General features: G+C 37.9%; 1 long non-coding RNA gene across 1 annotated transcript in view; it reads right to left on the bottom strand.

The window, feature by feature from the left end:
- LOC118151532 (uncharacterized) overlaps positions 1 to 20,125 on the bottom strand; it is a 133,594-nt gene extending 113,469 nt beyond the window's left edge. The window contains exon 1 of the long non-coding RNA XR_004739892.3: positions 19,666 to 20,125. This is a non-coding gene — a long non-coding RNA (uncharacterized LOC118151532). The remainder of the gene's footprint in view (positions 1 to 19,665) is intronic.
- Between the last annotated feature and the right edge of the window lie 6,962 nt (positions 20,126 to 27,087).

Raw genomic sequence — 27,087 nt, 5'->3', positions numbered from 1 at the left:
TCTCTATCACTACCCCATTGCTACCACCTGGTCCAGGCTACCACTTTGTCTCTCCCAAGTTATTTAATTAGCCTCCCTTACCTTATCTACCACCTGGTCCAAGCTACCACTTTGTCTCACCTGAGTTATTTAAATAGCCTCCCCACTGCAGGCCAGGAACAGTGGCTCACGCCTGTAATCCCAGCACTTTGGGAGGCCGAGGTGGGTGGATCATGAGGTCAACAAATCAAGACCATCCCGGTCAATATGGTGAAACCCCGTCTCTACTAAAAATACAAAAAATTAGCTGGGCATGGTGGCACGTGTCTGTAATCCCAGCTACTCAGGAGGCTGAGGCAGGAGAACTGCCTGAACCCAGGAGGCGGAGGTTGTGGTGAGCCGAGATCGCGCCATTGCACTCCAGCCTGGGTAACAAGAGCGAAACTCCATCTCAAAAAAAAAAAAAAAAAAATAGCCTCCCCTACCTTATCTACCACCTGGTCCAAGCTACCACTTTGTCCCACCTGAGTTATTTAAATAGCCTCCCTTACCTTATCCCTCACTTCTGTCTTTTACTGGTCATTCTTCTGCTCATTTTCATTCAGTGGCTTTCCCTCTCACTCAGGGTAAAAGTCAAAGTCCCTGTGGTGGCCTACAGAGTCCTACATGTTCTGCCTCTCCCCCACATTCTGACTTCATCTCGTTTTATTCCTCCGTATTCATTTTACACAGTCCCTCTTGCTGGATTTTGACCATACCAGGCATGTTTCTTCATTGGGAATTGTGCTTTCTTCTCTCATTCTGTTCAAGACAGCTAAAATGCCATTTGTCAGAGATTTTTACCACTTTGCATGAATAATAACCTACTTCCCCCCACTGAACCCCATTCTGACTTTTACCTCTCCCTGTGTCAAAATACCCCGACATGCTAAATATTTATTTGCTTATTTCTTCACTATTGAGCTTTTTTTTATAAGCATATAAGTTTCTTGTGTTCAGACTTTATTTTGTTCTAGACAAATGTTTATTTTATTTATTTATTTATTTTGAGATGGAGTTTCGCTCTTCTTATCCAGGCTGGAGTGCAATGGCGCTATCTCGGCTCACAGCAATCTCCAACTCCCGGGTTCAGGCAATTCTCCTGTCTCAGCCTCCTAAGTAGCTGGGATTACAGGCACATGCCACCATGCCCAGCTAATTTTTTGTATTTTTAGTAGAGATGGGATTTCGCCATTTTGACCAAGATGGTCTCGATCTCTTGACCTTGTGATCCACCCGCCTCAGCCTCCCAAAGTGCTGAGATTACACTGGGTGGCTTGAGCCACCGCGCCCAGCCGACAAATGTTTACTGATGAATGAATGAGAAAAGATAAGGCAGTGAGCGCTAGAGTTTCTCAATCTCATAGTTGAGGCAAGAGTAAATAATGCACAAAAAGAATCAGGAAACTAAAATATATTGATGATAATGAGGAAGAGGAGGAGTAAGACAGTGTTGATGATGATGATGATGATGATTATAGTAACAACTATTAGTTACTGATCTTTTAATAGGTAGTGTCATTGTTTGCAATGCCTCAGTAATTTTCTTGCAATGATACAAGGTAGATCCTATTGTTATCTCAATTTTCTAAATAAGGAAACTGAGGCTTTGAGGAGTTAGATAACTTGTCCAAAAATGCACAGTTGGTAAACATAAGAGCAGATTTTTAACTCATATCTGCCTTCAGAGTCTGCATTGCTAACAGTTAATCTAACATCTCAAGGTAACTGCAGTGTTGTGCTAGGGTCTGCAAAAACAAAACAACAAAAAAGAAGAAGTACATAAAGCAGGAGTATAAAAATAAAACCACATTCATAGAGTTAGCAAACTGACCTCCTTATTATAATGATAACCTATAATCCTGATTCAATAAGGAATACTAATGAAGAGGCCACCAATGAAAACAAACAAAAAGGTAACTAAATACACATATGAAAATAACTCTCTAGGCTTGAATTATTCTCTATTTGTGGTATTCCAAGATCTTGGCAAACTCACCATTTTTTTTAACTTGTCCTCATTAGTAGCTCCCAAGTTTACATCATATTTATCTCCCACATTCAGTTTCTTCATGAAATATGTAGGCTTAGCTTCTGGTTCAGTTAGAGTCAACAAGCAATCCCATTTTTCTACAGCCACTCTATGATTTCATCTTAAGTGAGGGCTGTTTTTTTCCACAAAATAAGAGGGTGACAATTATTTTGTTTTGTTTCATTTCACACTGAGAAGGTGAGTGTGAAAAATCTAAAGAGGCAATTATTTTAATGAAATACTTTCTGCACAGTTAATAGCAGTTGTTAAAATTAAGATGCTGGTGACATTGTAGCAAAATGAACACTCTCATTCACTTTAGCTGGAAATGTACATTGGCATACCTTATCTGAAAAGCAATCTGCTAAAATATCTTACCCGTTGATCTAATCATTCTACTTCTGCAACTCTAGTCTGAGGATGAAATTTGAAATAGAAAAATAAAAATTATGTATAAAAATATGTACTCTAGTTTATTCATCATAGCAGAATATTAGCAATTCTTACCTTCCAATAGTAGGAGAATGATTAATTGGTTTCCTTACTTAATATGCAATACAATATACCCACTGGAAGATATACTAATGAATAGTTTACATTCATATGAGGGTATGTTTATGTTGCCTTACTAAATGAGAAAGACGGGCTACTGTATTGTATATGTAATTAAATTTAAACTATATAGAATACGTGCAACAAAGAGGAGAGTAGGAAAAAATAAAGAAAACGATTGTCTCTGGGGAGTCAATGTGGAATGATAGTTTTCATTCTATATTCTGTATTTCAAAAACAGTTTATAAAAAGCGCAAATTATTTGCATACATTAAAACTGTTTTTTTTTTATTTGAGGAATAAAAGATGTGTTGATAGAAAATGCAATTCCAACTAATGGATCACAGACTATTTTGCCATACTTTCTGATGAGTTAAGAACATTGTTTCAGCTTAAAAGTCTCCTTTTCTCTGACATTTAAATAAATAAGTAGACAACACATTTTCCTTATTCCAAAGTCTCCTGTTTCTTAAAAAGAAAGAGATAAGGAAGAAAAAATGAATGAAGAAAGGGCATTTCTGATGAAATGGATCAGTCATACTTTCTACACTGGCTCTGTGAATCTGGGAAAGAAACCATAGTTTTTGTCACTTTGGTTTTGCCATCTGATACTGTTTGGCTGTGTCCCCATCCAAATCTCATCTTGAACTGTAGCTCCCATAATCCCCATGTGTCATGGGAGGGTCCTGGTGGGAAGTAATTGAGTCATGAGGGTGGTTTATCCCATGCTGTTCTCATGATAGTGAATAAGTCTCATGAGATCTGATGGTTTTAAAAAGGGCAGTTCCCCTGCACATGCTCTTTTGCCTGCTGCCACATCAGGCAAGACTTCACTCCTCCTTCACTTTCCACCATGATTGTGAGGCCTCCTCAGTCACATGGAATCTTAAACCTCTTTTTCTTAATAAATTACTGATTATAAGGTGTGTCTTTATTAGCAACATGAGAGCAGACTAATATACCATCTGAAAAAGAGAAGTAATAATAAATTACGATATAGTGACTAAGACCACCAACACTGTAACCTGATTCTATAGCTGCACACTGCAGCCATATGGTCTGGGTTCAAATTCTGGCTCCACCATATCCCAACTGTATGATCTTGGGCAGGTTAATTAATATTTCTCTGTCTCAGTTTTATCTTCTACAAAATTATGTTGAGAATGAGAAGACAGGAGGGGAAGTGGGGAAGATGGCTGAAAGGAAGCTTCTCTGAAGTGCAGCTACCACCAAGTGAGACAGAACCAGAGCGATACCCAAGTCGCCGAGCAAGATACCGGTTTTGTTTTAAAGAGACTAGTGGAACAGCAGGATTAACCCCCCAAAAAGGCAGCAAAAGCAGCCCAAATGCGTCTAGCTGAGGCAAGGCAGGGCACTGACCCACCAGGAAAGTGTATCAGGCACGGAGGATCTGGGGGGCATCACCTCCTTGGCTGTCTGTTTCAGATACAGCAATTCAATCTGAGACTTCGGCAGCGCACTGACCAGGAAAACGCCGCCTTGAGACCCGGGCAACGGCCCGGGCCAGCAGCATCAGCCAGACCGGTGCCTTGTTAGCGCAGACCAGGGTGGAGATTTGGACTAATACTGAGAAGGCTTGCGAAAAGGTACTGCCTGTCCCACAGAAGGCAGAGTTGAAAGTGGGGAGGGCGATACCACGAGATAGGCCCCGCCCCCACAAGATCCACAACCGGAGTCCCTCTCCCTGGAGAGTTTCACAGTTACATCCTCTACCTCGGAACAGGGAGCTCAGCAGAAGGAAAGAGCCCACCGCTGGGAAGGCAGGGCTAACCCCACCAGTATGGAAACCAGGCAAAGAATAAACAGCAGCCTGGCTGAGACCAAGGGAACCCAGTAGTGCCTCCACAGGCAGAATATGGACAGACTGTCTCAAGTGGCACACTGAGACCTCTGTTTTTTTTAAAAAAAAGCCTCATACAGAAAAAATAACCCCAACGTTAACAGAAAGGACGTCCACTCAGAGACGATGGGAAAAACCAATGCAAAAAGGATGAAAACATCAAAGTCCAGAATGTCTCTCTTCCCCAGAGAGATCACAATGACTCACCAGCATGGCAACAAAACAGGTCAGAAAACCATTTTGACGAGCTGACGGAAGCAGTCTTCAGAAAATGGGTAATATCAAATTTCTCTGAGCTAAAAGAACATGTTTTAACCCAATGCAAAGAAACTAAGAACCTTGAAAAAAGATTATAAGAAATGCTAACTAGAATAACCAGCCTAGAGAAGAACATAAACGACTTACTGGACCTGAAAAACACAGCACAAGAACTTCGTGAAGCATACACAAGTTTCAATAGCCAAATAGATCAAGCAGAAAAAAGGATATCAGAGATCAAAGATCAATCAACGAAATAAAGAGAAAAGGAAAAAAAAAAAAAAAGAGAAAAAGAGTGAAATGAAATGAACAAAGCCTCCAAGAAATATGGGATTATGTGAAAAGACCCAATCTACACATGATTGGTGTACCTGAACAGGACAGGGAAAATGAATCCAAGCTGGAAAATACTCTTCAAATATTATCCAGGAGAACTCCCCCAACCTAGCAAGGTAGGCCAACATTCAAAGACAGGAAATAAAAAGAACACCATAGAGATACTTCTCAAGAAGAGCAACCCCAAGGCACATAATTGTCAGATTTACCAGGGTTGAAATGAAGGAAAAAATGCTACAGGCAGCCAGAGAGAAAGTTCAGGTCACTCACAAAGGAAAACCCATCAGACTAACAGCAGATCTCTCAGAAGAAACCCTGCAAGCCAGAAGATAGTGGGGACCAGTATTCAACATCCTTAAAGCAAAGAACTTTCAACCTAGAATCTCCTATCCAGCCAAACAAAGCTTCACAAGTGGAGAAATAAAATCCTTTACAGACAAGCAATTACTGAGAGATTTCATCACCACCAGACCCGCTCTACAAAAGCTCCTGAAGAAAGCACCTAAACACTGAAAAAAAAAAAAAAAATCCAGTACCATCCACTGCAAAAACAAACCAAATGGTAAAAATCAATGACACAATGAGGAAACTACTTCAACCAACGGGCAAAACAAACAACCAGAAACAAAATGGCAGGATCAAATTCACTCATAACAATATTAATGTTAAATGTAAATGGCCTAAATGCCCCAATCAAAACACACAGACTGGCAAACTGGGTAAAAGTCAAAACCCATTGGTGTGCTATATTCAGGAGACCCATCTCACATGCAAAAAAACACACAGACTCAAAATGAAGGAATGGATGAAGATCTACCAAGCAAATGGAGAGCAAAAAAAAAGCAGGGTTACAATTTTAGTCTCTGATAAAATTGAATTTAAACCAACAAAGATCAGAAGAGACAAAGAAGAACACTACATAATGGTGAAAGGATCAATATAACAAGAAGAGCTAACTTTCCTAAATATATATGCCCCTGATACAGGAGTGCCCAGATACATAAAGCAAGTTCTTATTGACCTAGAAAGAGACTTAGACTCCCGCACAATAATACTGGGAGACTTTAACACTGCACTGTCAACATTAGACAGATCAACGAGACAAAAAATCAAGAAGGATATGCAGGACTTGAACGCAGAACTGAAACAAGTGGACCTACTACATATCTACAGAACTCTCCAACCCACTACCACAGAATATACATTCTCCTCAGCATCACATCACACTTACTCTAAAATTGACCAAAAAATTGGAAGTAAATCACTTCTCCACAAATGTGAAAAAATGGAAATCATAATAAACAGTCACTCAGACCACAGGGCAATCAAATTAGATCTCAGGATTAAGAACTAACTCTAAACAACACAACTTCATGGAAACTGAACAACTGGCTCCTGAATGTTGACTGGAGAAACAATGAAATGAAGGCAGAAATTAAGATGTTCTTTGAAACCAATGGGAATGAGGACACAACGTACCAGAATCTCTGGGATACATTTAAAGCAGTGTCTAAAGGGAAATTTATAGCAATAAATGCTCACATGAGATATGAGGAAAGATCTAAAATTGACACCCTATTGTCAAAATTGAAAGAGCTAGAGGAGCAAGATCAAAAAAACTCAAAAGCTAGCAGAAGACAAGAAGTAACTAAGATTAGAGCAGAAATGAGGAGATAGAGACACAGAAAAACCTTCAAAAAATCAAATCCAGGAACTGGTTTTTTGAAAAGATCAACAACATAGACCACTAGCCAGATTAATAAAAAAGAAAAGAGAGAAGAATCAAATAGATACAATAAAAAATGATAAAGGGGATACCACCACCAATCCCACAGAAATACAAACTACCATTAGAGATTATTACAAACAATTCTATGCACATACACCAGTAAATCTAAAAGAAAAAGATAAATTCATGGACACTTGCACCTTACCAAAACCTAACCAAGAAGAAGCTGAAACCCTGAATTAAGTCCAGGTTCAGATGGGTTCACAGCTGAATTCTATCAGACGTACAAAGAGAAGTGGGTGCTAATCATTCTGAAACTATTCCAAACAATACAGAAAGAGGGAATCCTCCCCAACTCATTCTATGAGACCAACATCATCCTGATAATAAATCCAGCAGAGACTCAACAAAGAAAGAAAACTTCAGGCCAGTCTCCATGATGAACATAGATGCAAAAATTTTCAATAAAATACTGGCAAATCAATTGCAACAGGACATCAAAAAGCTTATTCATCATGATCAAGTAGGCTTCATCCTGGGGATGCAAGGCTGGTTCAACATACACAAGTCTGTAAACGTAATCCATCACATAAACAGAACCAAAGACAAAAGCCATGTGATTAACCCAATAGATGCAGAGAAGGCCTTTGACAAAATTAAACAGCATTTATGCTAAAATCTCTCAATAAGCTTGGTATTGGAACCTATCACAAAATAATAAAAGCTATTTATGAAAAACAACTGCCAATATAATACTGAATGGGCAAAAACTGGAAGCATTCCCTTTGAAACCTGGCACTAGACAAGGATGCCGTCTCTCTCCACTCTTATTCAATATAGTACTGGAAGTTATAGCCACAGCAATCAGGCAAGAAAAAGAAATAAAGTATTCAATTAGGAAAGGAGGAAGTCAGATTGTCTCCATTTGCAGATGACATAATTGTATATTTAGAAGACCCCTTTGTCTCAGCCCAAACTCTCCTTAAGCTGATAAGCAACTTCAGCAAAGTCTCAGGATACAAAATCAATTGGCAGAAATCACAAGCATTTCTATACACCAATAACAACAAACAGAGAGCCAAATCAAGAACGGACTCCCATTTACAATTGCTACAAAGAGAATAAAATACCTAGGAATACAACTAACAAAGGATGTAAAGGACCTCTTCAAGGAGAACTACAAACCACTGCTCAAGGAAATAAGACACAACAGATGGAAAAATATTCCATGCTCATGGTTAGGAAGAATCAATATTGTGAAAATGGCCATACTGCCCAAAGTAATTTATAGATTCAATGCTATCCCCATCAAACTACCAATGACCTTGTTCACAGAACTGAAAAAAATCCAGTTTAAACTTCATATGGAACCAAAAGAGAGTATGCATAGCCAAGACAATCCTAAGCAAAAAGAACAAAGCTGGTGGCATCATGCTGCCAGACTTCAAGCTATACTACAAGGCAACAGTAATCAAAACAGCATGGTACTGGTATCAAAAGAGATATATATCAATGGAACAGAACAGAGGCCTCCGGAGCAATACCACACATCTACAATCATCTGATCTTTGACAAACCTGACAAAAACAAGCAATGGGGAAAGGATCCCTTGTTTAATAAATGGTGCTGAGAAAATTCACTAGCAATGTGCAGAGAGCTGAAACTGAATCCCTTTCATGCACCTTAAACAAAAATTAACTCCAGATGGATTAAAGATTTAAACATAAGAACTAACACCATAAAAACCCTAGAAGAAAACCTAGGCAAAACCATTCAGGACATGGGCATAGGCAAAGATTTCATAACTAAACACCAAAAACAATGGCAACAAAAGCCAAAATAGACAAATGGGATCTAATTAAACTTCAGATCTTCTGCACAGCAAAAGAAACAATCATTAGAGCAAACTGACAACCAAAAGAATGAGAAAAAATGTTTGCAGTCTACCCATCTGACAAAGGGCCAATAACCAGAATCTACAAAGAACTGAAACAGGTTTACAAGAAAAAAAAAACCCATCCAAAAATGAGTGAAGAATATAAATAGACACTTTTCAAAAAAAAACATGAAAAAACACTCATTATCACTGGTCGTTAGACAAATGCAAATCAAAACCAAATTGAGATACCATCTCACGCCAGTTACAATGGCAATCATTAAAATATCTGGAGACAACAGATGCTGGAGAAAATGTGGAGAAATAGGAACACTTTTACACTGTTGGTGGGAGTGCAAATTAGTTCAACCATGTGGAAGACAGTGTGGGGATTTCTCAAGGATCTAGAAATAGAAATTCCATTTGACCTAGCAATCCCACTACTGAGTATATACCCAAAGGACTATAAATTGTTCTATTATAAAGACACATGCACATGCATGTTCATTGCAGCACAGTTTACAATAGCAAAGACCTGGAACCAACCCAAATGCCCATCAATGATAGACTGGACAAGGAAAATGTGGCACATATACACCATGGAGTACTATGCAGCCATAAAAAATGATGAGTTCATGTCCTTTGTAGGGATATGGATGAATCTGGAAACCATCATTCTCAGCAAACTGACACAAGAACAGAAAACCATCACCACATGTTCTCACTCATAGGTGTATGTTGAACAATGAGAACACTTGGACACAAAGAGGGGAACATCATACACTGGGGTCTGTTGGCAGGGGGCTACGGGAGGAATAGTGGGAGGGAGGGTGGGGGAGGGATAACATGGGGAGAAATGTCAGGTATACATGATAGGGGGATGGTGGCAACAAACCACCTTGCCATGAATGTACCTATGCAATAATCTTGCATAATCTGCACATGTACCCCAGAATCTAAAGTACAAAAAAAAGAATGAGAAGACATTAGATTATTAAGGGTTAATATGTAATATGATTTGGCATTGTGTCCCCATCCAAATCTCATCTAGAATTGTAAACCACAGGTGCCAAGGCAGGGAGCTGTTGAGAGGTGACTGGGTCACAAGAATGATTTTCTCCATGCTGTTCTCATCACAGTTAGGGAGTTCTCATTGGAACTGATGATTTTAAGTGTTTGACAGTTTCCCCTTTGTGCTTGCTCTCTCTCCTGCTGCCATGTAAGATGTGCCTTGCTTCCCATGCATCTTCCACCATGATTGTAAGTTTCCTGAGGCCTTCCAGCCATGTGGAACTGTGAGTCAAGTAAACCTCTTTCCTTTATTAATTACCCAATCTTCTGTAGTATCTTTATAGCAACGTAAGAACAATATGCTCAGAAAAATGTCTAGTGTATGTGAGGCATTATAAAAGTGTTAACTATTGCTACTAATCTCATTTAGTAGTTTATAATACACTTACAATGTCAGTACCCTTCTTAACAAATCTTTCTCTTACAGTTCTTCACATCAGAAATTTAACATGATATCACTGGGCTTAAATCAATTTATCACCTAGACTTCATTAATTTCTGGAGGCTCCTGGGTAGAATTTGTTTCATTCCCCTTTCCAGCTTTCTGGTTTCTGCCCACATTCCTTGGCTTGTGATCCCTTCTTCCAACTTCAAAGCCAGTAACTGCCGGTTGAGTCCTTCACATGCTGTCATTTCTCTTGTTCACTACAGCCAGGAAGGTTCTCTGCTTTGAAGGAATTATGTGCTTATGTTAGGACCATCAGAATAACCCAGGGTGACCTCCTCTTCACAATGTCTTTAATCTTAATCACATTTGCAAAGTCCCTTTTTCCATGTAAAGTAACTAAGGATAAGAGCATGGAGATATTTGGGGACTATTTTTCTGCCTATTACTTCTTACTGTTCCATACAAATATAGACACACCCTTACTTTATGTATATAATAATTTTACCATGCCTTTCTCTTTCACTTCTACTGAATTAGACAATTTCACAATGTCACTTAGCTATAATAGGGATAAAGTATTTTATCTTAACCCATTATCTGTAAAGGAAATAGGAATTGTACTTTTAGTTTTTGCCAAAGCTATTACTTCTGGGAGATTAGGGAAGTGGCTATATTTCAGAATCTCATTTCCAGGACTGTTCAAATTAAGAGAAGAGATGATCTCCATATGCCTTTTCAAAATCATTAATGACACTTCTTTTTGCCTCTTCAGATAAGTAGTCAAGGAACTCCCTAATGAAGGGCAGGACAGGCTGCTATCCATTCTTGAGTGCCTCTTACTCCAAATATCTCCCCTGTTCTTTACTGCAGGAAATTCCCATGATAATATATTCCTCATTCTCAAAGAAAAGGAATATTTTAAGAATATAGGTATATTTTTGTAATGATTAAAACAGTGATTAATACTCTGACTCAATCGCTGTTAGCGAATATGGAAATACAAGGTGAAGGGGATGCAAAACAATTTGGAAACACTATAAAGAATGAAGCACTGTAGAGGGAGTAGCTTGAGGTTCAGGCTGCCTTACACCTACTGAAGGTCACTTAGGAACTTGAGGAACCCAATGGAAGGAGGGGATTTCAAGAACTGCACATCATGAATTCAGTATGTTGCCAAAGACGAACATACCAGTCAAACTCAACTTGTGCTTCATTAAGTTGCCAGAGGTCCTACTGTTGGGTCTTAGAAAGTGATTCCCCAAAGCCTGGCTCTTTAAACATGTAGAGGCCTTTAAAGGTGTCTCAGAACCAAGGACCCTGTAAGCTTGTCTTGTCCTCAACCCCATCCAAGTATAAGGAGGGATTCTCTCTGAAATTTCCCTACTTGACCAAAAAAGCTTCTTTCCAAAAGAAATGCCACTGTCTTAAACTCTCTTCCTGGGGATCTCATCAAATAACCAGGAAAGATAAATCACTGGAGAAGAGAAGACACTGGGAGTTGCTCCATGCTCAGACAGAGTTTTCATCTATTCTTCTGAAGGAAATTCCAAGATATTACCTGGAGAACTTTATCTGCATAATAAGACAACATTTTCCCCATGCAGCTCTGCCCCTCACCGTCCCTTAATGTCTGCATCCCATGTCCTTACATCTCTACTCTATGAGGAAAGTATTTGAACATCAACCATCTGGTCCCTATTTGAGTTCATATTTTGTATAACCCTATGCACAAGTTACATATTAATAAATTTAGTGTATCTTTTTTCCTATTAATCTGCCTTTTGACAGTTGATTTTCAGTGAACCTTCAGGGGGCAAAGGGAAAGTTTTCCCTTGGACCCTGCAATGTAATGGCTGCTCCTAGGCATGAAATCCTATTTGTCCTCTGTACATTCTATCTAATGCTCCCCATCAGAACATTGCACAATTTTTCACAATCAAATTTTTAAAGCAATAATTAACTCTGGCTGGATTTCTATATATATGCTGTTTATTCTTCAACATGCTTTAACAGTTTTTCCATCCTGATTCATTCACTAAGACTCTTCTTATGGATATCAAAATACTTCCAACTGTTAAATTAACACCTTATAATATTTCTCACCACTATTTGCCCATTTTCCCTTCTAGAAACTCTCTGCTATCATGGCTTCCACAATCCAAATAACTCCTATATTTTCCTCACTTCCCTAAAACCTCTTTTTCAGAATTATTTGGGAGCACATTTCTTCTGCCCTCTCCTTAAATGTTTGAGTTCTCCAAAAGCTCATCTATCTGCATGACCTCAAATCCTAAAGCATTTGTCTTTAACCTAGATCTCTCTCTACAGAAAAGTACATCCAATTTCTTCTGAAAACCTCTGTTTATAAATTCCATGAATATCACAGCAGTTATCATAATACCTGACATTCAAAAGAAATTCAAAAAAATTGTATGAGTAACTGAGTAAACACATAGATGACTCTCTTTTTCTCTTATAAAAATGAGTTGATATGATATTTTCTGAAGTATCATGTGGTCATTGTTTACTGTTTGGGGGCCTATATTTATCTATCTCTACTGCAGGATTCTTGAGGAACAAGGACTGCTGTCTTTATATACCCTATGCCTAGGGCAGTGCCTTCTGCAGAGTTAGCTTCTCATCAAGAATTTCTTACTAAATAAGAATTGATAAACATATTACATATGTGGATTTAAAAAATAAAATTCATATTTCAAAGAGCCATTTAAAATAAATAAAAAATTAAAATAAGATCTAGAAATCCTAATCTAGCCTAATGCCCTCCTTTTATAGAAATGATAACTGACTTACCTACAGAGCTAATTAGTAGTTATTGTTATTAGAAACTACTTCTTTCACCTCTGAAGCTTGTGATATTTTGTATATAATAGCTACATTCACATATTTAGGAAAACAATAATCCATCATAAATATTAAATTTTTCCTATTGAGTGTCCTCTCCACTGATTCCCTGGGTCCTTCTAATTCTCTTAAATTAAGTAACAGTAAAAATTTATGGAGTTCCTACTATGTACTGAACACTCATATATGTTAGGTTTTTTGATTCTTATACCAACACCACAATATAGTTACTTTTATTTCCACTTTACAGATGAGGAAGTAAATTGGCTAAGGTCTTAAAGCAGTAGTCTTAAAGTTGTAGAGTAGAACACTACGTGAAATTCCTGTCCTCTTGACAGGACAGTGATATACTCTGCTACATCACTTAGATACAGTACTGCAGTTCATTCCTACCCAAGTCATAATCCTTGTGGGCTCTTAGAAGATATGTGTGTCTTTCTGTCTTTAAAAAGTTGACCACACTAAGAAAGTAAGGAACACGATATCCTTTTTATTGCCCATAGTCAGACCTAACAACAGGCAAGAACTGTGGGTTGGTCCTAAAAGTTCAACCAAGATTTCATGAAAACGTTTAATTTCCAGAGCAAGATGTAAACTCTTTTAAACATCCCATACGATGTATAGTACAGCAGCAATTCACTTCATGAGGCTCAGACATAATGTGAAATTAATATTGTTCTAACAGGCTCCAAAGAACACATCTGACAAGCAGGAGACATTACAAGATCCCTTTCTAACTGTTGCCTTTCATTGGTGCTGGGATGTTTCTTTTTTTGTTTGTTTAATGTCCTCAATATTCTCAAAAGCCTTTTGTTAACCTAATTGTATGTCAACTTTTTCATACATGAGAAAATAATTTTCATGAAACTACAACTTTCCGTGTGTCAGCTCTTATTTTAGAAGCTGGAGACCGTATAGTTCATAGTTGAGTGCAATTATTGTTTGTGGGAAAGAAAGCCAATTAACCTTTCAGGAAATAGTATTACAATTAAACCTTCAATATGTTGCATAGTAAATACATCCCAACAATGAACTTTCCTTTGGAGTTGTTAAAAAATCTTTAGCTAGAAACTGATGCAGCAAATTCTCAGCAATATTGAAATTCAAAATAAGCTACTTTCTTTCTTATTTCAATAAAGAAAAAGTTGTAAATTTATATACTAATTTTAGATACGCTCACTCTTAAAAGAATAAAAAAAAAGGAAATATGGCTATTCCAACACAATAAAAAGTGAAGCTGATATAAGGTAATAATGGTGAATGCTGAACACTACAGAAACCATTGTCATTATGTCATTATGTTGTCACTACCATTATATAAAATAATATAGTGAATTACAGAAATTTTCTGTATTTTTTATCTAGTAATGGATTCAATAGTGATTTACAGCTTTGTCTTAATAATCTGAAGTTATTAATTTCCCCATAGGACCTTATCTTCCATATATGCAAGTAAATTTGAAGATCAACAGAAATGTCAAGTAAATCAGAAACAATAAACTTGGCAGTACTCTCTGGAATTAGTAGAAAACAGACTCTTTTTTGTTTCATTTCCTTTCTTAGAAAGGCAACATAGTGTGGTGAAAAAAGTGTGAGTTTAGAAATGAATATTCCAGACTAATAAAAAAGAAAAGAGAGAAGAATCAAATAGATGCAATAAAAAATAATAAAAGGGATATCACCACTGATTCCACAGAAATACAAATTACCATCAGAGATTATGACAAACACCTCTATGCAAATAAACCAGTAAATCTAGAAGATATGGATAAATTCCTGGGCACTTACACCCAAGACTAAACCAGGAAGAAGTTGAATCCCTGAAAAGACCAATAACAAGGTCTGAAGTTGAGGCAGCAATTGATACTCTACCAACCAAAAAAAGTCCTGGATGAGACATGTTCACAGCTGAATTCTATCAGACATAAAAAGAGGAGCTGGTTCCATTCCTTCTGAAACTATTACAAATAATACAAAAAAGGGAATCCTCCCTAACTCATTTTATGAGACCAACATCATTCTGACACCAAAACCTGGCAGAGATACAACTAAACAATAAAGTTTCAAGCCAATATCCATGATGAACATTGACTCAAAAATCTTCAGTAAAATAAAGGCAAACTGAATCCAACAGCACATCAAAAAGCTTATCCATCATGATCAAGTAGGCTTCCTCCCAGGGATGTAAGGCTGGTTCTACATATGCAAATCTATAAATGTAATTCACCACATAAACAGAAACAAAGACAAACACCACATGTTGATCTCAATAGATGCAGAGAAGGCCTATGACAAAATTCGTCACCTCTTTATGCTAAAAACTCTCAATAAACTAGGTGTTGATGGAACGTATCTCGAAATAATAAAAGCTATCTATGACAAACCCACAGCCAATATCTTACTGAACGGGCAAAAAGTGGAAGCATTCCCTCTGAAAACTGTAACAAGACAAGGGTGCCCTCTCTCACCACTCCTATTCAACATAGTCTTGAAAGTTCTGGCCAGGACAATCAGGCAAGAAAAAGAAAAAAGTATACTCAATTAGGAACAAAGGAAGTCAAATTTCTCTATTTGCAGATGACATGATTGTATATTTAGAAGATCCCATTGTCTTAGGCCAAAATCTCCTTAAGATGATAAGCAATCTCAGCAAAGTATCAAGATACAAAATCAGTGTGCAAAAATCACACGCATTCCTATACACCAGTAACAGATGAAGAGCCAAATCCTGAGCCAATTCCTATTAACAATTGCTACAAAGAGAATAAATACCTAGGAATACAACCAAAAAGGGATGTGAAGGACCTCTTCAAGGAGAACTACAAACCACTGCTCAAGGAAATAAGAGAGGACACAAAAACATGAAAAAACATTCCATGCTTATCATTAGGAAGAATCAATATTGTGAAAATGGCCATACTGGCAAAAGTAATTTATAAATTCAATGCTATCCCCATCAAGCTACCATTGACCTTCTTCACAGAACTGGAAAAAAACACCTTAAACTTCATATGGAACCAAAAAAAGGGCCCACATAGTCAAGACAATCCTAAGCAAAAAAAAATAAAAACAAAGCTGGAGGCATCATGCTACCTGACTTCAAATGATACTACAAGGCTACAGTAATCTAAACAGCATTGTGCTGTTACCAAAATAGAGATACAGACCAATGGAACAGAGGCCTCAGAAGCAACACCACACATCTACAACCATCTGATCTTTGACAAACCTGACAAAAACAAGCAATGGGGAAAGGATTCCCTGCTTAATAAATGGTGTTGGGAAAACTTGCTAGTCATATGCAGAAAGCTGAAATTGGACCACTTCCTTACACTTTATACAAAAATTAACTCCAGATAGATTAAGGATTTAAATATAAGACCTACAACCATAAAAACCCTAGAAGAAAATATAAGGCAATACCATTCAGGACATAGGCATAGTCAAGGGCTTCATGACTAAAACACCAAAAGCAATGCCAACAAAAGTCAAAATAGATAAATGGGATCTAATTAAACTTAAGAGCTTCTGCACAGTAATTCAAACTATCATTAAAGTGAACCAGCAACCAACAGAATAGGAAAAAAATGTTTGCAATCTATTTATCTGACAAAGGGCTAACACACAGAATCTACAAAGAACTTAAACAAATTTACAAGAAAAAAGCAAACAATCCCATCAAAAAGTGGGTGAAGGATATGAACAGACATTTTTCAAAAGAAGAAATTTTGAAATTTCCAACGAACATATGAAAAAAGCCAATGAACATATGAAAAAAGTTCATCATCACTGGTTATTAGAGAAATGCAAATCAAAACCACATTGGGATACCACCTCACGCCAGTTCTAATGACTATCATTAAAAAATCTGGAGACACTGTAATCCCAGCACTTTGGGAGGCCCAGGCGGTGGATCGTGAGGTCAAGGGATCGAGACCATCCTGGTCAACATGGTGAAACCTCGTCTCTACTAAAAATACAAAAAATTAGCTGGGCATAGTGGCACATGCCTGTAATCCCAGCTACTCAGGAGGCTGAGGCAGGAATATTGCCTGAACCTAGGAGGTGGAGGTTGCAGTGAGCCGAGATCGCGCCATTGCACTCCAGTCTGGGTTACAAGAGCGAAACTCCATCTCAAAAAAAAAAAAAAAAAATCTGGAGACAACAGATGTTGGAGAGAATGTGGAGAAATAATGCTTTTACACTGTTGGTAGGAGTGTAAATTAGGTTAACCATTGTGGTAGAGTATGGTGATTCCTCAAGGATAGAACTGGAAATACCATTTGACCCAGGAATCCCATTATTGGGTATATACTCAAAGGATTATATATTGTTCTATTATAAAGATACATGCACGCGTATGTTCATTGCAGCACTGTTTACAATAGCAAAGAATGGGAACCAACCCAATTGTCCCTCAAGGATAGACTGGATAAAGAAAATGTGGCACATATATACAATGGAATACCATGCATAAAAAAGGATAGATATTTACCATGGAATACAGCCATAAAAAAAGGATGAGTTCATGTCCTTTGCAGGGACATGGATGGAGCTGGGAACCATCATTCTCAGCAAACTGACACAAGAACAGAAAACCAAACACTGCATGTTCTCACTCATAAGTGGGTGTTGAACAGTGAGAATACATGGACACAGGAAGGGGAACATCACACACAGGGGCCTGTTGGGAGATGGGAGAGCAAGGGGAGGGATTGCAAGTTGTGGGGGTATTGGGGAGGGGTAACATTAGAAGAAATACCTAATGTAGGTGACAGGGAGATGGATGCAGCAATCCACCATGGCATGTATACCTAAGTAACAATCCTGCACGATCTGCACATGTACCCCAGAACCTAAATTATAATTAAAAAAAAAAAAGAAATACACTGAAAAAAAAAAAAAGAAATGGATAGATTCAGATTTAAATTTAGGCTCTGACAGCTGATGAGTATGACCTTGGACAAGGTCATACATTTTGTTAAATGACTTACTTCAGGCAAGGTATGCAAACTTTTATAAATTTTGTGTTTTTCATGTATTAATGGAGCTATTTAAAGATATACCTCTAGATAATGTGGAGATTAAATGAAATCAATTCTATAAAGCACCTCGTATGTAATTGATGTTCAGTAATTATTGCTTCCTTTTCTTCATTTGCTGTTTAAATTCCAATGAACAGAAAATTATTAAAAAACCAAAATCAGTGATTCTTAACCATATATCACCTTTTTGAGTTCCTCCCTTTTATGGAAAAAAAAAAAGATTGTACTTTGCATACCTCAAAGATTGCACACATACCACAAAAAGACTAGAGAGATAGTTAGTTCTAATCATATAGTTTCATATAAAAATTAACCATCATTCTCAGGAAACTGACACAAGAACAGAAAACCAAACACTGCATGTTCTCACTCATAGGCAGATGTTGAACAATGAGAATACATGGACACAGGGAGGGGAGCATCACACACTGGGGTCTATTGGGGGGAACTAGGGGAGGGACTGTGGGGGTGGAGAGATTGGGGAGGGATAACATGGGGAGAAATGCCAGATATAGGTGACAGGGTGATGGAGGCAGCAAACCACATTGCCATGTATGTACCTATGCAACAATCCTGCTTGATCTGCACATGTATCACAGAACCTAAAGTACAATAAAAAATTTAAAAATAAATAAATTTTAAAAATTATTATAACAGATATAGTGTTTATCTTCTTTAGTGGGGTAATTGCAAAAAGAAAAACTAAAGGGAACATTTCTAAGTTTAAATACCAAAATTTAAAAACACCATTATATGGACGTTAAGATTGTTTATATGTGAATTCTCAGTGAAGCATTTTGCCTTCTGAGGAAAGTTCTTCCACTAGGACCTTCTGTGCTTCTATCAAGCAAGTCCCTAGGTAATATTATTTTATATACATATGCTTAAAAGAATTTAGCATATGATCTATTTATCACATTCAAACTTAACAGAAGAAATCTAGTAACCACCTACAGACTAAAAAAAGATCTTAAAGATCATCTATCTACTCCAGTCTCCCACAGATGGCCACCAAGCCTGAGCTTGAAGACAAGCTTCACAGGCTTATTGTTGTGTGTAGGAAAGATCACCAATTAACCTTTCTAGGAAATATAGTACAATTAAATATTCAATACGTTGAGTAATAAATACTTCCCAGCAATAGAGTTTCCCTTTGAATTGTTCTAAAATCTTTAGCTAGAAATTGATGCAACAAATTCTCAGCAAGGTTGAAATTCAAAACAAGCTACTCTAACTTTTCAGTGGGCCAGTTCTTTGTGAGTTCTAAATAATAGGTTCTTTTTGTTGAACTGAAATCTGCCTTAAAACTATTTTTTTTCCCAATTGATTCCAAGTCCTTCCCATTGAGCAAAACAGAATACAGGGGCCTCCCTCTTCTATGCTCTAGTAGCTATCCATTCTCTTTCTTTTCCTCAGAACCCAGCACCCAAGTTTTTCTCTAGAGTATCACCTCTCATCAAATTGTAGTACATTTGGGTCTGGTATTGTTGATTGCTACTATCTCCAGAGGTGCGCCTATGATTCAAACATGAATGCATAGCACTCCCAAGACCATAGTTATTATTTCAGAAAAGAGAACAAAACCTAATTCAGGCCAGGAGTTTTACTTTGAATTGCTGAGCAAGAGAAACACTCACTGTTTCAGTGGTCTTGGAGGTAGAGATCCCCTGGCCACCATCTTACCCATGGGAAGCAAAAGCCTCTCTGGAAATGGAGCCAACATGCACTAAGGAAGAACAGAAAGAGTGACTGGGTCCTGAAATAAACAGTCAAATATGAAAGCAGATCTATTTCTTGCACTTTTCAGTTTATAATGCATTCTTTTTCCCCCCTTAATTTTGCTTGGGCTGCATTTACTATCACTTACAGCCAAAACAATCCTGACTGAAAGTACATATCGATGTTGTATATATATTTGAAGATTGATGGTACTTCCTCTCCAGAATTTTGTATTGTTTTAGATAAACGTTCTCAATTCTTTTCATTTCTGCTCATATTAAATAAGTTTACAAAATACCTTTTGGATTCCATATCTGTATTCCTTAATACCTACTAAATTAAAAATAGAAATTAAAAAAATTGTTGACATAAAAACCATATAAAATATACAAAGAAACTTTTATTCAATTTCATGAGAATAATTTTTAAACACCTTAGAAATGCTGCCTCATGTCATTTAAGTAGCAACTTTAATCTTTGTTAGTTCATCAATAAGTGATATTTCCAAATGACCTCTATGTGGTCATACTTTCTTTCTTATTATTTTTTAACTTTTAATTTATGTTCAAGGCACATGTGTAGGTTTGCTGTATTGGTAAACTCGTGTCACAGGGATTTGTTGTACAGATTATTTCAACATCCCAGGTACTAGGCCTAGTACTCAACAGATATTTTTTCTGAGCCACTCCCTCCTCCCAGCCTTCAGCCTCCAGTAGGCCACAGTGTCTGTTGTTCCCTTCTTTGTGTCCATGTGTTCCTATTATTTACCTCCCATTTATAACTGAGAACATACAATATTTGGTTTTCTGCACCTGCATTAGTTTTCTAAGGATAAGGGGTAAAACTCAAGTTATCCCATATTTTTAAAGTAATCCAATTATATGTTTTCTAACATTTCATGGTTGTAATTATTATTTTTTTTACCAACTTAAAAAAACTATCCCCAATTAAGTCAAAACTCTAAAATTCTCTTCTTAACTAGTTAAATATACTTACCCTGTGCAATTTGATCCTATATTTCAAGTACATAAAAAACAGATAAATCATAGTCCCTTGACTTAAGGATCTCACACTTACTGAGTTAAAAAGTTTAAGTCTCATAATCACCATTACACCATCAACCGCAGGGCCACTATTCATTTACTGAGTATTTAGACTCTGACAGGCTTGGTAAAGCACTTTGCATGTACAGTCTCATTTAATCCCCTTAATTTCATGACACACTATTATTTTCACCAATTTACAGACAAGAAAACTAAGGCAGAGAATAGTAACAAGTCCAAAGTCATACAATTTAGAGACGACAAAGTTAGTAATCTAAACTAAGTCTGTTTCTAAAGTTCATTTTCTTACTGATGTTGCAGTTCTGCCTCCAATCTCTGGAATACAAAGTAGGATACATACAAGCAACCTTCTAAGGAAACTATAAAGGGGAAAACAAGCACTTCTGCTTGCTAGCAAGACTTTTTAAAGGTATGGCATTTTATAGTGAGTTTATTTCTTTTCATACTAGGAAGGTAATTGAACGGACTTAAGAAAAATCAACACATTAAACATGTGCTTAGTATTGATGTTGAAAATACATCCCAAACATTTATGACAATCAGAACTTTTGGGAAAGTGTTTTTGTTTCTAGATTACCTAAGCTGATGGGTGGGACTGGCCCTAAACAGATTATGAAAATTATGCGTACCTAGTATCTCTTTTACATGTTCCTTCACTTTCCAGATTAGGCACAGTATTACTTCCTCATTTCTTAATATAAATGCATCCTTTTGTCCTTTTGCTTTTCTTCCTTCGATGTAAAGACAGTCCTTTTTCAATATCTATCCTTAGAAAGAATCTTGGGGTACTATAATCTACACTTTAGTCTGTGTTTATGTCACTGCTATTATTCCCAAGATTTTAGCCTTCTTTCTGGTTATGAAATAAAGTCCTTAAACTTTTTTTCAAGCATCAGTCAGTAGGCCAGACTTCTGGTGTAGCAATAGATGTGAGGAATGCCTCCAAAGTTGCACTGCATAAGCAACTCAAGTACAAACCCAACAAGTAAACTGGGTGCTGATGATAAACAGTACCTGCCTGCTTTCCTTCTCTCAGCTCTTCCTTCTTCATTGTTCCATTTTCAAAGAAGCTCTTGCTTCCATTAGACTGGACAAGATGATGGTCAGAGGCTAATTACAGTCTTTTTAAATCTCTTGTAATGTTATTAACAAGGAAAACAAGAATTTTGTCGCATAGCTTTGCATTTTCCCACCTCCCCACAGATAGAGGTGTTAATGATCAGGGAAATTACTAAACCGCATACAATGTGTAGATAATTCACCTACTGAGAAAGAGATACTGAGTTAACAGCATTCTAATCTACAAGTATTATTTTAAAAAAGGAAGCAATCAGTATCTCATGATACTCATTACTGGATCTGTAACAGAGAGGAGTATAATAAAATTGGACAAAAATAAGCACAGTTTTGGTCAGATAATTTTAAATTACATTTCTCTTTGACATCCCCTCTCCACAATTTAGGCATAGACATGGCAAATTCAAGTAGAATACATTAAAAAGAGCTCTATGGAGGAAGGAATGCAAAGAATGTTAATGTTTTATGGTATCTTACAATATGTCTCTGAAACTGAGTTTCTGTTTGATATTGTACTAATATAACAAACATCGCATTCCTTTAAAACAAGCTTGTCCAACCACGGCCTGCAAGCCACATGCAGCCCAGGACTTTGTGTTGGGCTTTTAATGCAGCCCTCCACAAATCTGTAAACTTTCTTAACACAGTTGGGTTTTATTGTGATTTTTTTTAGCTTATCAGCTATCATTGGTGTTAGTATATTTTATTTGTTGCCCAAGACAATACTTCTTCCAGTATGGCCCAGGGAAGTGAAAAGAGGGGACACCTCTGCTTTAAAAAAAAAAAGTCCAAAAGATTATTATAATACCTAAAGTAGAGACTTAATACTTGTTTTAAGAAAGGTGTCACTTCAAACATGGTGTTACAGCATGACCTGATAATGTCGATAATGTTCTTAACAAGGTGTTGCCATTTGAAGGTGTCTTGTCTGCTGTGGCGCTTCAGGAAACCATGAAAACATCAAGGTTGGGCTAAAAACACATCCTGTTGAGCAAATCATGGATTCTTGACAATTTTAATGTGTCATGTGTGCATATGCTGCTTGTCACTTGGCAAGCCTTTCTTAATGTCTTAACAGACGGCTAAGAAATAACAAGTATTCTTTGTTTGTCAGATTTTAGACATTCCGGGGCACATTTTAAAGTTACGTGGGTTTGGCTCGCTCTGTTCCACTCTGAGGATGTAACATCTTTTTATAAATCTGCTCCCTTTCATCTATGTACTAGCAAGCAGTATGAGGTTGTCATCCCTCACTGGAGGGTGGATTACCTGTTAACAAGAGTTAAACAGTCAAATCCTGAGCTTTGGCAGGGAGAATGTGGTGCCCAGGAAGCATAATGGCTTCTGGATCCCAAATGAACAGAGAAGTCTGTTCACAAAGTGGACCTAACTTGGAAATTATTCCTTCTTTCAGAAGTAAGAGCTTTTAAAGCCTAGAATACTGCCTTATACGTAACAGGTGATCAGAATATATTTGCTGAGTCTGTTCCTAACTTGAATAGCCTGGGATGGCATTAGACACTGGACAGGGCAGTAAAAGGGATAGCCAGGCTAGAACCACAACAGAAATAATGCTTCTATGCTACAGAATCTTGAGTTTCAAGGAGTCCTTGTGAAGAGGAATTAAAAATTCATTTGAGCTGCCTACTGGGTGGTATTTATAAATCATGTTTGATGTGTTTTCTGTGCATACATTTCTCTTGGAGCACTTTTCTGTGTGGTGCTGATTTATTAGAATGTGATTTGTCTCAAATACTTTCATATTGAAATATGCAAATCTATTTTAAGACTGAGCAGTAAAGCTCTCACATATTGTTCTCATGGCCAGTGAGGCAGTAGAGTGGAGCAAATATTAGCAAATGCTCTCTGCCGTTGAACACTGAGCCATCACCTTGTGCTTTCCTCAGCTGAACTGATGCTCACTGATGCATATGATTACCCTACAGTAGCCTCACTTCATGCCATTATTTTCTTTTCTAATGAACTGTTAATCCACAATGGGTGAGAAAGACAAGAAAATGTAAATATGCTGGAGAGACTGTAAAATTCCAATGTGTAGAAGCACCCTGGATATTAAAATCCAAGTTTAATAGCAGCTATAGTCACCTCCAAGTGATGGTCAAGGAAAGCGAGGTAACAGTCAGCAGACAATTGTGGACTGAAAGTAGTTATTTGACATGATGAAGGGAAGCATAAACATCACTGCAGTCTTGGAAGTTGGAAAAAACACCACTGTATGAACAAAACTGAAACAAATCACAACTGGATACATACCAGTATGTTAAAAGATTTGAAGAGAATGGAAGAATGAGGTATGATTCTGGGAACACATCAACATTAGAATTGTAATAATTCAGTTAGTGGTTCGATTTACAAGCTACATCTCATACATACCCTCCCAATACACATGGTGGAAGGAGTATAGTTCTAATTTCATAGTATAAGACTCAGGGCATCTCAATAAATCCTTCCCTAACTCAAAAATTCCTTCAAGCTATTGTTATACATATATTATTATAACAATTGGGTGAAACTTGACTGACAAAAGGGGCTTCGGGAAATGCTGGTTGATCCTTAGGATTTAGGTTATGTTCTAGGCATAACGTAGAAGCTAGTTCATGGAGTAAAATGGTAATTGTTTCTTCTGATGATTCTTTTGGAGAATTTGAAAAGAAAACTTTTGCCATTTTCTTTCTACTTTCAAACACTGCCCGCCCCCTCCGGCTTGCCTTTTAATCCAGCTGATTCGATTCCTTCTGTGGTATAGTCCTAGTGCCCTAGACTATATGAATAGAATTTTGAAGTCTCTCCTAGAGACATGATGCTATGATCCCTCTCTGTTACCTCTTCTATTCATGGTCTGATGAGACCTCTTCTATTCATGGTCTGATGAGTCAGTGGTGCTTAGTGACTGCAATATAAATTTTTGTTTTTCTAGTATATCATGCTATTGTTTCCTTCTGAAATACCATACTTTACTTGGTATGATGCAATTTTTCAGCCTTTAAAAATCTGAAACAAAAATTATTTACATCCTGAGTTAGATATACTCAGAGTTATGTGCTTCACTAAAATTCAAACTGAACAAAGTACACTACTTAAAAGTATTCTTCCATAACTTCTTTACTTTTCAATAGAGTAGAGCTTATAGTTGAAAGCAATACACAGAGCAAAGCTTCTATTGCAAAAATAATGTTTACCCTAGATCAAAGATTTCTGAACAAGTAGAATATACAATTGAAGCTGATGAGATAACATATGGTTTGATTCTGTGTCCTCACCCAAATCTCATGTTAAATTGTAATTCCCACTGTTGGAGAAGGGACCTAGTGAGAGGTGATTGATTCCTGAGGGCAGACCTCCTCTTTGCTGTTCTAGTGATAGAGTTCTAATGAGATCTAGTTATTTGAAAGTGTGTAGCACCTACCCCTTCTTTCTCTTTCTTTCTTCTGCTCCCTGCATGTGAAGATGTATCTGCTTCCCCTTCAATTTCTGCTATGATTACAAATTTCCTCCCCAGAAGCAGAAGCCTGTACAGTCCACAGAGCTGTGGGCCAATTAAACATCTTTCCTTATGAATTACCCAATCTCAGGTATATCTTTATAGCAGTGTGAGAATAAACTAATACATAAAATTTGTACCAGGAGTGGGCCATTGCTATAATACCTGAAAATGTGAAAGTGACTTTGGAACTGAGTAACAGCCAGAGGTTGGAACAGTTTGGAGGGCTCAGAAGAAGGTAGGAAGATATGGGAAAGTTTGGAGCTACCTAGAGACTTGTTGAATGTTGTGACCAAAATGCTGATAGTAATATGGACAATAAAGTCCAGGCTAAAGTTGTTTCAGATGGAGTTGAGGAAACTTACTGGGAACTGGAGTAAAGGTCACTTTTGGTATGCTTCAGCAAAGAGACTGGTGGCATTGTGCCCCTGCTCTAGAGATCTATGGAACTTTGAACTTAAGAAAGATGATGCTGGGCGCGGTGGCTCAAGCCTGTAATCCCAGCACTTTGGGAGGCCGAGGCGGGTGGATCACGAGGTCAAGATATCGAGACCATCCTGGTCAACATGGTGAAACCCCGCCTCTACTAAAAATACAAAAAATTAGCTGGGCATGGTGGCGTGTGCCTGTAATCCCAGCTACCTGGGAGGCTGAGGCAGGAGAATTGCCTGAACCCAGGAGGCGGAAGTTGCAGTGAGCCGAGATCGCGCCATTGCACTCCAGCCTGGGTAATGAGAGCGAAACTCTGTCTCAAAAAAAAAAAAAAAAAAAGAGAGATGATTTAGGGTATCTGGTGGAAGAAATTTATAAACAGCAAAGTGTTCAAGAACTTACCTGGGTGCTTCTAACAGTGTTATGTTATTATGTGTTTGCAAGTAAATGGTTGAAAATATTTATAAGGAAAGTATAGAGTAAATGTTTGGAAAATTTGCAGCCTGACCTTATTGTAGAAAAGAAAAGCCCCCTTTCTGGGGAGGAATTCAAGCCTGCTGCATAAATTTGCATAAGAAAAGAGGAGCTGAATGTTAAAAGCCAAAACAATGGGGAAAATGCCTCCAAGGTATTTCAAAAACCTGCACAGCAGGTTCTCCCATCACAGGCCTGGAGATCTAGGAGGGAAAAATGGTCTTGAGGGCTAGGCCCAGGGCCCCACTGCTCTGTGCTTCCTTGGGACATGGTGCCCTGCCCAGCAGCTGCTCCAGCTCCAGCCATGGTTAAAAGAGGCCAAGGTACAGCTCGAGCCATTGTTTCAGATGGTGCAAGTGCCAACCCTTGACAGCTTTCACATGGTGTTAAGCCTGTGGGTGCACAGAGAGCAAGAGGTGAGGCCTAAGAGCCTCTGCCTAGATTTCAGAGGGTGTTTGGAAATGCCTGCATGACCAGGGAGAAGTCTGCTGCAGGGGCAGAGCTCTCATGGAGAACTTCTACTAGGGCAGTGCAGTGTGGAAATGTGGAGTGGAGTCCCCACACAGAGTTCTCACTGAGACACTGCCTAGTGGACCTGTGAGAAGAGGACTGTCATCCTCCAGACCCCAGAATGATAGATCCACCAACAGCTTTTGCTGTGCACCTAGAAAAGCCACAGGCACTCAACACTAGTCCATGAAAGCAGCTTGGGGTGCTGTATGCTGCAGAGCCATAAGGAACAGAGCTTCCCAAGGTCTTGTGGGCCCACCCCTTGCATCAGTGTGGTCTGA

The sequence above is a fragment of the Callithrix jacchus genome, chromosome 2 (genome assembly GCF_049354715.1).
Source record: "Callithrix jacchus isolate 240 chromosome 2, calJac240_pri, whole genome shotgun sequence".
Classification (NCBI taxonomy): domain Eukaryota; kingdom Metazoa; phylum Chordata; class Mammalia; order Primates; family Cebidae; genus Callithrix; species Callithrix jacchus.
The sequence above is the reverse complement of the archived record's forward strand: the minus strand, read 5'-3'. Positions and strand labels throughout refer to the sequence as shown.